General features: G+C 50.2%; 1 pseudogene; it reads right to left on the bottom strand.

The window, feature by feature from the left end:
* Window positions 1-6955: 6955 nt before the first annotated feature.
* Window positions 6956-9727, bottom strand: LOC148161726 (globoside alpha-1,3-N-acetylgalactosaminyltransferase 1-like; annotated as a pseudogene).
* Window positions 9728-10159: the final 432 nt, after the last annotated feature.

Consider the following 10159-nt stretch of genomic DNA (forward strand, 5'->3'; position numbering starts at 1 on the left):
ATATATATGAGATTAAGAACATTATCCTAAATATGGAAATGTTTTTTAGATAATTAAAATTAAAGGAAATACAGGTTTCATTAGGGGATAAAAGATGAAGGAAATCCAGCACTTTAAAACTGGAAGATGATGAGAACTGTCCATTTTCTAGAGGAGGAGTCTGAGGGCTGAACAATATGAATGCCTTGTTGAAGATCGTGTGACTAACAGCAGTTTTAGTTCTTCAGCCTCTGAATGACTTATAGCCAGTAAAACATAGATAGAATATTAGAGCATTAGGCAAATGAGATACTCTATATTATGTTAGCTTTGGATAAATAACATATCTAAACTGATGGCTTGTTTTTTAAGAGATTTTATGTATTTATTTGATGGAGAGAGAGAGAGAGAGCAAGCATAAGCAGGGGGAGTGGCGGGCAGAGGGGGATGGAGAAGCAGGCTCCCCACCGTGCAGGGGGAGCCTGATGTGGAGCTCGATCCCGGGACCCCGGGATCACGACCTGAGCTGAACGCAGACGCTTAACTAACTGAGCCACCCAGGTGCCCTAAACTGATGACGTTTTAAAAACATTTTCTTTCCCTCTAGTTTTCCCTTGGGTTTCATGTTATAGGGACATGTTGTAGTATAATGATACTTAATATTTTGTAGGTCCTGGATCTCTTTGAGAATCTTTTTTTTTAAATTTTTTTGAAAGATTTTTATTTACTTGACAGAGCACAAGCAGTTGGGAGCATCTTAGAGAGAGGGAGAAGCAGGCTTCCCCACCGAGCAGGGAGCCTGACTCAGGACTCGATCCCAGGATGGTGGGATCATGACCTGAGCCGAAGGCAGACGCTTAACTGACTGAGCCACCCAGGCACCCCCTAAGCTTACAGTTCTCGGTTTCTTTATTTTTTTCTATTAAATTTAAATGGTTAAAATTCACTGATTGTAGATATACAGGTATTAAAATGTGAGATTGCTATTTCATGCTGTTTTTCTTCTGAAATGGACCAAATAGCTTCACAGCTGGATAAAATGTGTGTCATGATACTGCTTTAAGTCAGTAATTCTTAGCTTTGGAAATTCTGTTTCTGTGACTTTAAGTGATTACGTTTTTTAATTGTCTCATTTTCAAAACTACACATACTCAGAATTTTTTGTGTATCAATACTCTTGCTATTATTACTTTTCAGTTTCAGTTCAGAAGACTCTGATAGTGCATTGTCTACTAAAATAAAAATCTTCAAACCCTAGCCAGTATAAAAGTCTTAAATCTGTGTGGTGTGTCGGAGCTTGGACAGTTGCAGCTCAGGGAGTCTCTTTGTGGTGTCCTATTGACTGTGTATTAACACAGGGCTTTCTGTGGGGCCGGCATCTAATTGTTTAGAATGCAGATGAAGCTGTTGATGGATCTGGGGACTGATGGCTTAAATTCCAATTAATCAGTTGCTTCATCAGTTTCTTAATTCAGATCAAATATCTCCTGAATGCACACAGTTCTTTTAGTCTATTAAGAGAAATTAATGCTTTAGAACTAATTTTCACCAATCTCTTATAAATGCCAATATCTTTTTCACTTGTCTCCTCAGTGATGACCTTATAGTTTAAGTGTTTGCGACCTACTACAATAGCTCGGCCTCACCTGTTAGTGGGGCAGGGGTAGGTAAATGACACTGTACTCATCCACATTCTCTCTCTGGTGCTATTCATCTTCCCACCAGCTTAAAAATTTCATGCCGTCATTGAGTCATATAAATGATTTAGAAATTAAGTTTAATGGCAAACGATCTGGTATTAAATATGCGAAGTCAATGTCTATTTTTCTTTTGTTGGGCATATACTGTACCCATCTCTTTCAGAGCTACTGGATTCATGAGCTGTTGCAGACAATCTACTAATATTACAGGATAACTTACCACCGTATATGACAGACTACGGTGCTCAGTCTCGTCGTGTCCCATCAGTTACTTTATCACCACTTGAGGCAGCTCTCCTGTGGGACACCTAGTCTAGTTGATCTTCATTTGATTGTCATTAAACCTGTCCTTTCCTGTCAGCTCTTGTCAGTTATACAAAATAAAATCAAGTATTCATAAGAAGTCTGTAACGGGATATAAGCAGACCAATTTAATAATTCATTTTTGCTGAGCCTTCACTGGCCTCAGTTGTAGCTAGTGTTTGCTGTTAAACATGATTAGATATGGTGTGTGTAAGACATGGCAAGTTGGCCATACTTCTGATTTTGCTACAGTTCATTCTCTCTTTTTAAATTCTGTCAGTTACTGCGAGGTTAGTAATGTGAACTGTACTCGAAAATAAGTAATATGTCTATTGCCCCTAAATTTTTTAAAGAATTTTTTTTTTAAGATTTTATTTATTTATTTGAGAGAGAGAGAATGAGAGACAGAGAGCACGAGAGGGAAGAGGGTCAGAAGGAGAAGCAGACTCCCCGCCGAGCAGGGAGGCCGATGTGGGACTCGATCCCGGGACTCCAGGATCATGACCTGAGCCGAAGGCAGTCGCCCAACCAACTGAGCCACCCAGGCGCCCTGCCCCTAAATTTTTAAAGCAGCATATAATTATTTAACATGAAGATGTCCTTTTTTCTTTAAAGAAAGACAACTGTATTGCTTCCAGTGTTTAATAAGTTTACAGAACCTAGGTATTACTTTCACTTTTAGAAACAGAATGTTTGAAATATAAGAGTCTCTAGAGATTCTCCCTTCTTATTTTCTATGTTAGAAAGCAAACCTAGAGCAGAGCTGTTGGCACTGACATCTCAAAGTATGTGTCCGAGAGAATCTAGAATCCGATCCGTATGCGGTTACTTTTGAATCAGAACACACATAAGCGCATACACACACATGTATAAACATGCATATATTTTAAGAGGAAAAAAAATCAAGTTTGAAAAACTGTTTAACTGTAAAATAACATCCACTACAAATTTCCCTATTCTCCTTTTTAGTTGAAACCAGTTTGTAAAATATTCTCCTTGTGGTAGGTCCTTTGGCAAGTAATGCATAACAAAATTTATTTATGTATTTAGATATATCTTTCAAAGTACATGTAATCAGACAAAGGTCTCCTGGGTAAGTCTTCTCTTGATACAGTAGATGATTCAGAAGTCATTTCATAGCGCTCCGTCTTTTGGAGCCTTGGGAAAGTGACTTGGTTTCTGTGGAGGCGCCTAGAATCCTGCTGGCAGCACCACGGCAGAGAGCCGCTCCAAGGGTTGGAAGTGTCATTGGTGAAGGGTTTGCGTGGGGCACATTCCAGATCCTGAACTGTGATTAGTTGAAGGTGCATTGGCTGGCAGAGAAAAGTAGGAAGAGCAAGAAAACGCTCGTGGTATGTGCAGGACTACAGTTTCTAACAGAGCGCTCAAGGGAAAATGCGTCTAGCACGGATGTGGGTTTGCACAGACCCATTTTAGTGTTAGGACGTTATGTGAGAGGTGTCCTGGACTGGGCTCGGTGAAGATACGTTCTACCTTCACTAGTCCCCCAGACTTGAGAAAGAGGTCGCTAAATGAGTTCCAGGCGTACGGCTCTCACTGGCATACTTCAGTAGATTTTCCTCTAAATTTTACAACGCAAGTCTGAAGTCAGTGCGATTTTCTCCCCCCGTGCAGATGGAAGCTTTAGTGGGGCGAGGTAACTGGCAGGGAGCATCGGTGAGTGAGGTGCAGAGCTGGTGTTCAGCCCAAGACTGGCCCTTCCTGCTGTGCCCCAGGAACAGGAGCCTCTCCTAGAGCTCGGCTGACACTCTGGGCCACGTTGCTCTTCACTGGGGCCGTTGGTCTTACCTGCCGTAGGCTGCTGAGCAGCACTCCTGCCCCAGGTCACAAGATACCAGCAGCGGGTTTGAAAACAAACAGGGTCTCCACAAGTTTCCAAGTGCCCCCCCAGGGGGGAAATCACCCCTAGTTGAAAAGCACTGGAGGACTTTTTTCTTTTCATTGAAGAGAATCCCTAAGTGTTCAGTTATGTATCTTTTGAGACTAATTAATATTCTTCAGAGATGCTCTCAGTAAGAACAAACTGATTCTGTGGTATTTGCCTCCGTGGGGAAGAAGCTTCTGCTCCTGCCAGTGCAGCCAAGAATTCAGGGGCTGGCTCCATGTCCCTGCTGCTGCCAGGCTAAGGCCAGGGCGTCCCCCTGCAGGGGTGTCCACTAGCTGCCCACTTCCCCAGGCCTGGTGGACTGGGCCTCCCTTCTGCTCACCAGCTTCCACTCAGAGGCAGGAGCTCTGCCCCGTTTTGACAGTCTGGGAGTAATGGAGCCCCAGCTGGTCAGCCCCACCGGCTAGCTTGTAGGGCCGGAAGGGCTGCCACAACTCCTCCCCTAACCCAGCGCCCACTTAGAAGCAAGCAGGGGCCCCTCCAGATAAGGCTGGGTGCTGTCCTCTTCCATTCCCCGTGTCTTCGCCCAGACCTTTGCAGACCTTGCTCCAGTTCATGCCTACGGGAGGTGGTGAAAACAGCGGAGAGCTTGGTGGTCCGTCGTTCAAAGGGAGGATCCATGATACGTACCAACAAAGGACAGAGCAGCCCAGTGAGAAACTTTATTGCCAGAACCAGGGAAAGATTCAGCCTAAAGGAGTCCCACAGAATCACACTCTACACTGCGTGCATGTGCTAGTCTGCTCTGCTCAGGAGTGGTCAGAGCGAGACGGTCTTGAAAAGGCCTCCAGGACACACATCCATCAGCAAAGCCAAAGCCTTGCTTGTCTCAGGGGCCCTGAACACAGTCTCTGGGTGTACTGCGCGCGGCTAGTGGTAGTTCCTGTGAAGCTGAGCTTAGAAATAGAATCGCATGCCTCCCCGTTGGTCTAGAAGATTGTACGTGTGCCGGAACCATGGCTGTGGGCCCAGGAGCGTGGACAGAGACCACCTGCAAGGTGCTGGTCCATTCCTGACTGAACTAGGGGCAGAATCAAGAACCAACTTCCCAGTTGGGGAGAATAGCCTCTAAGCCACATGTATCCAGTGGTAAAGGGTGAAAATCTGACTCAGTGAGTTCAGACACCACTTTTGACCAAGAGGAAGTTGGTGTGGGGCCAGGAGCAGCCCGTAGAAAGCCAGGAATACAAATCTGGTCAGGGACAGGAGAGGGGTGGTGCATGCTACAGGGTAATTGGACTTCACAGAATTAGGTCAGCCAAGTCACAAAAAAGAAACATGTCTGAACAACAACCAGCACTCAACATGTTTGATGTTTGTGTAACAGTTCAGAGTGTTCACTCATCAACTCTGGTGAATTTTATGTGATTGTACAGCAGAGGGGTTTGAAGTCAGATGGGCCTCCTGATGGCATTGTGCCGTTCATCCTGCCTGTCCCGGTGAGACCTCAGGGCAGTGCACCTCTAAGCTTGAAATAGGGGCCTGTTCCCTACCGACGGTCCAACAGGACCTCAAATATATATAGGCCAGGACTGGCACTTAGTAGATGCTCAGTATATATTAGTAACTTTCTTGTTCAGAGAGAAATGACTTTTTATTATGCATGTATGTCTCTGTATATTTTGTGAGGAGTGTGGAACAGTTTCTAATCAAGAAAGTAGATACCCTATTTATTTCCTCTTAGTTTGGAGTGTTCTGTTAGTTTCTCCCCATAACGATCTTTGGAAGGTATTTTCTAAAGGAGCCAGGCCCCAGAGAAGTAGACTTGTATTAAATCCCATGTCCCCGAATTCCTCTCCCTGGCACGTTGTCCCTCCTCCTGCCCACCCCCCAGGGGTCTCTGTAATTGTGGTCCTTTGGTCCTTGAGGTTCAGAGGGATCCCCGTCATGGCAGAGAAGACAATTACACTCACAGAGCTAGTATACTGCTTTGTAAAGGAGACTTTTCTGGATGCTACGGGTCTTCTTTCCCTGAACTGCAGGTGGTACCTGCTTTTCATTTCCAGCTGAATCCCCGTCCCTCTCACCTTCACAGAAACCGCTCCATCTCATTTCTAGAGTAGGACATTGGGTGTGCCCCAAGGGATCGAGTGTGGGTTCTGTTTTAGAATCTTGAGTCTGGGTTACTTGTCAGCCCTGTCCCACATGTGTCTCCCAGAACTTGTTTTACTCCTTCGGATTTTGCTCATTTGCTTCTCTGATCATTAGACGAAACACTTACTGAGGTCAGGGGTCCCTGGAAGAATGTTCTCAGTGTCGTAGGTGTTGTGTGGATTTGGAGTGCACCCGGAAGAGAAGCTGTGTGTGAGCCCGTGGTGAGGAAGGGTGCGGCCGCGCCCCGTGAGCTGGGGTACAAGTTGGCCGTGTCTGCTGGTTTGCTGCCAAATCTTCAAGTCTGTATTTCCATTTTTGAAGCTATCAGTAAATCTCTTTCAAACATTTGTCAGTATGTACAACCTCCCCATCACTATCCAGTTTTATTTTTGTTGTTTTAATTATAAATATCTAATAGTTTATTTTAACCATTTGAAATTACTTGAACAATGTCACGGTTAAATAACCATATCATTTCAGCTGCTTTTTGGACAAGTGATTGTTTTGTTTTGGAGGGAGAGAGAGGAAGAGAAAAGGTGGGCGGGACGCAGAGGGAGAGAGAATCCTAAGCAGACGCCAAGCGTGGACTCAGTGTCATGACCCTGAGATCGTGACCCAGGCTGAAATCGAGAGTTGGACGCTTCACTTACTGAGCCACCCGGGCCCCCCTGGATAAGTGATTTTTAACAGGTTCTATTAGATATCAGAAAACTCAGCCAGCATCTTCTGCTTCTGTCTTCTGAATCTAAGCAACTTAGAAGCCACCACAGTGGAAGTTTTAGGCCCTCTCTTTACTGGGTGACTACAGCCTGTGAGCAGTCATGGGCTTTTTTGTAAGGCTGTTCACCTCTTTCCCTCTACCAGTCACCTTACGATTTCTGTATCTTCCTTTAAAGTTAAAACCCCTTTCACCCAGGACACTGAAAGTTACGCCATCAATACTAATAAATAAGTAGTTTAAAATATTGTGAAAACGTTTTATTTAATGTTTCTGTTTTGCTGTCTTCTGGATAAAAGGGAAAAGGCCATGAGATAAGTTATTGATGAAATGAGCTGCTGAAGTGGAGAGGAGGTGTAGTCGGCCGATAACTGTCATAGCGTGAGCACTGGTAAATGACCGCGCATGCAGTCAGCCGTCCACCAGAGCCGTTCTGGTGCTGAGCTGCATCGATCAGTAGTAGGGTGTCAGCGAAGTTGATGGATGGGGCCAACACGGACAGACAGCAGAAGGGAGCCCTGAAATATAAATATGAGAAAAGTACAAGGAAGGGGAGTCTCCATCTCTGCAGGTGTTCAAATATAAATTGAAATGTGGGTTTCTGTGGTGCAGTTCCAGTTATTTGCAGCATTGACACCGAAAACATCCGACATACACGTTGGACCCCTTCACAGCTACAAATGACCCAGAAGTGATCCAAACACACCGACCACAAAGAGAGGAACTTGGGCCCCCAAGCAGACCTCCTGAGAGCGGGGGCGCTAGGGGCTCTGAACATGGCCATGTGGGCAGTGCCGGGCTCCAGAGACTCCCTTGAGGGGACAGAGGTCGGAATCTGCTCTGATAGCTCCGCTCGGCGTGGCACCACCTGACAGAGTCGGGGTCAGCCCCATACGAGTTGCGGATGTCCCGGTGACTCTTGCGCACGGCCACAAACCTCAGCTTCTTCATGACCCCGGGCCAGCCCAGCAGCTGCAGGTCCCACAGGTACTCTGGGGACAGACCTTGGTGGGCTTGTGGTAGAGAAGATACCTGTTCAGGTGGCTCTCGTCATGCCACAGGGCCTCGATCCCATTGGCCCAGTCGACCACCATCGCCTGGTGACAGGCTGAGGTCAGTCGGGGAACCTCCGGCACCGAACCCCCAGAAAAGCCTCCTGCGTAGTAAAAGTCACCCGGGTCCCTGGGGTGTGCCCCTGGGACCTTGTCCGCGCTCGTAGCTGAAGTCCTAGAAGGTCACCCTGGAGAAACCGGGGTGCAGGGTGCCTAAGAGGAGGAACAGGCTCTCCACGCCCACGTGGTCGCTCAACTTCATGTCCACTAAACGGACACCAGGTAGTCCACCTTGCGAAGGAAGAGCGAATGCGAGAAGTTGCTGATCTCCATGCGGTGCATGGGCACATCCTGCCAGCAGGGAGCCCCGGGGACCTGGAACCAGCACTCTCTGGTCCTACGGGAGCAGCACTCGGGCCCAGCAGCCGGCCCGTCGGTGAAGACATAGTAGGTGACCCTGTGTCCCGCTGTGAACTGCTTCTCCGCCGGCTGCAGGAACGGCTCCAGGAAGACCACGTAGCTACAGGGACGGGGGATAGGGTGGGAGGAGAGTCACTACCAGAGGCTGGTGGCAGGACCCCAGAGCTCGGGGCCGTGCACGTGTTCACCTTCGTCACTGGGACACGCCCCGGGCTGCGTTAAGCCACAGCCACCCTCCTGGCCTGTCCTGAGAGAGTCCGCCAGCGGGCCCTCCCTCCCTTCTGCTCCCAGAGATGGGGGCCCTCAGCACCCCATCTTACAAACGGGAGCCCGAGGCTTGGGAGGCTGGAAACCCATGCAGCCACACAGTCAGCATGCTGGAGCCAGGGACACTGCCCCGTGCTGAGCTCCCGGGCAAACCCTGCAGGTGCCCTCCCCTGGCCGCCCCCCTGCGGGTCCCCTCCCCACCTGCCAGGACTGGAGCTCCTTTGGGCACAGCCCTCGTTCCTTGGCCCAACAGACCGGCTAGAAGAAGCAGGGCCAGCCACCTGCCCCTCTTGCTTTGGGTGGGCTGTCGCTGGTCCCCACAGCTGGCTGCACTCCCTGGAGGGTCCCCCCGTGAAGGCTACGGGGCCTCTTGCTGACAAGGTCCTCAATCTACCACTGGTATTCCTAGGAGGGGTCACCCTGAACTCCCCCAGACCGGGAATCAGGTGCAGCCCGGGGACAGGGAAGGGGAAAGAGGACCCTGGGAGTTGAGGGGGGTTGCTTAGACCCCAGCCTTGAATCCAAGGGGGTAAGCTTCTGGATCCAGGTCGACATATGCCCCTCCCTCAGTCCAAAGCCCTCACATGGCTGGTCCCCCTGTGAGGGGTCTACCTGCTCCGCACCGTGGGGACAGCAGCTCCCCCAACGTCAGGCAAGTGTGGTGAGCCCTCTGAGTCTGGTTTTTTGGAGCAGGCACTGAGGCTACTTCCCTGGGCCTGCCCCACACCTGGCAGCTTAGTCAAGGGCTCACACGGGGAAGGCGGCCACTGCCTTGAAACAGGGGACAGGCACACAACCCACAGGCCCGGATCAGGTCAGCAGGGGAAAGGCCAGGCCCAGTCGTTGTGAGTGTGGTTTCACGGCCCCTTCCCTCAAGGACGCTGCCGGCAAGGGCTCCCTCATGCAAGCCCGGCACCTGCCCTCGCCCCGGGGCTGCGCTCCCGGCCCAGAGGGGGACGCATGAGGCCCGCCTGTGCGGGCAGCGTTGGGACAGGGCCACTGGCTCTGGCCGCGGACCCTGGGCCGTGAGGGTCTGGTTGGTGATTTCAGTCCCTGCTCTCCAGGACCTGGAGGACGACTCTGAGGCGACCTGGGCCCTTCCTAGTGCCCCCCGCACATGGGGCTGAAGGCCTCCCTTGCGATGGCCTGGGAAAAGGGTTGCACGGGCCTCAGGCCATCCTGCGGGCCTCGGCGAGCTCTGTGGAGGAAGGAAGCTCTGACTGCCGATGCTGTGGCCAGCCCCGGCTTCCAGAGGCTCCCAGGGGCCAGGCCACTTGCCGGCAGCCATGCCCAGCGCGCTCCTGGGTCCGCTGGGGTCCCAGGGCCTCACTGCTCAGCTCCCTTTCAGGGGACTGGGCTCTGGCACCGAGTGCTGTCTGACCCGAGTGCTGTCTGAGGCTGTGCCCTCCTGAGCCTCATCCTCTAAGAGACACACAGGAGGGGCCAGCCCGACAAGCATCTCCTCGCTACCAATGCACAGGGCACACGTGACCCCCTTCCACTTCTCTGGTGGTGGGCTCCCCGGAAGCCCCATTGTTGCGGTGCTCTGCCCCTTGACTCAGCAGGATAGCGGCCTGGGGTCAGGGCTGTGTCTGTCTGAGGGGAGTGACAGCAGGCGGGGGCTGTCACCCACTGTGACGGGCAGCCTCCTGAGAGGGAGCCAGGTGCTGTCCCCTCACCGGGCCCACGAGAGCCCAGTAAGACTGCTGAATGCATGCAC

Source organism: Eumetopias jubatus, unplaced genomic scaffold (assembly GCF_037043125.1).
Source record: "Eumetopias jubatus isolate StellerSeaLion01/CBP00866 unplaced genomic scaffold, mEumJub1_p1.0 scaffold_84, whole genome shotgun sequence".
NCBI lineage: Eukaryota > Metazoa > Chordata > Mammalia > Carnivora > Otariidae > Eumetopias > Eumetopias jubatus.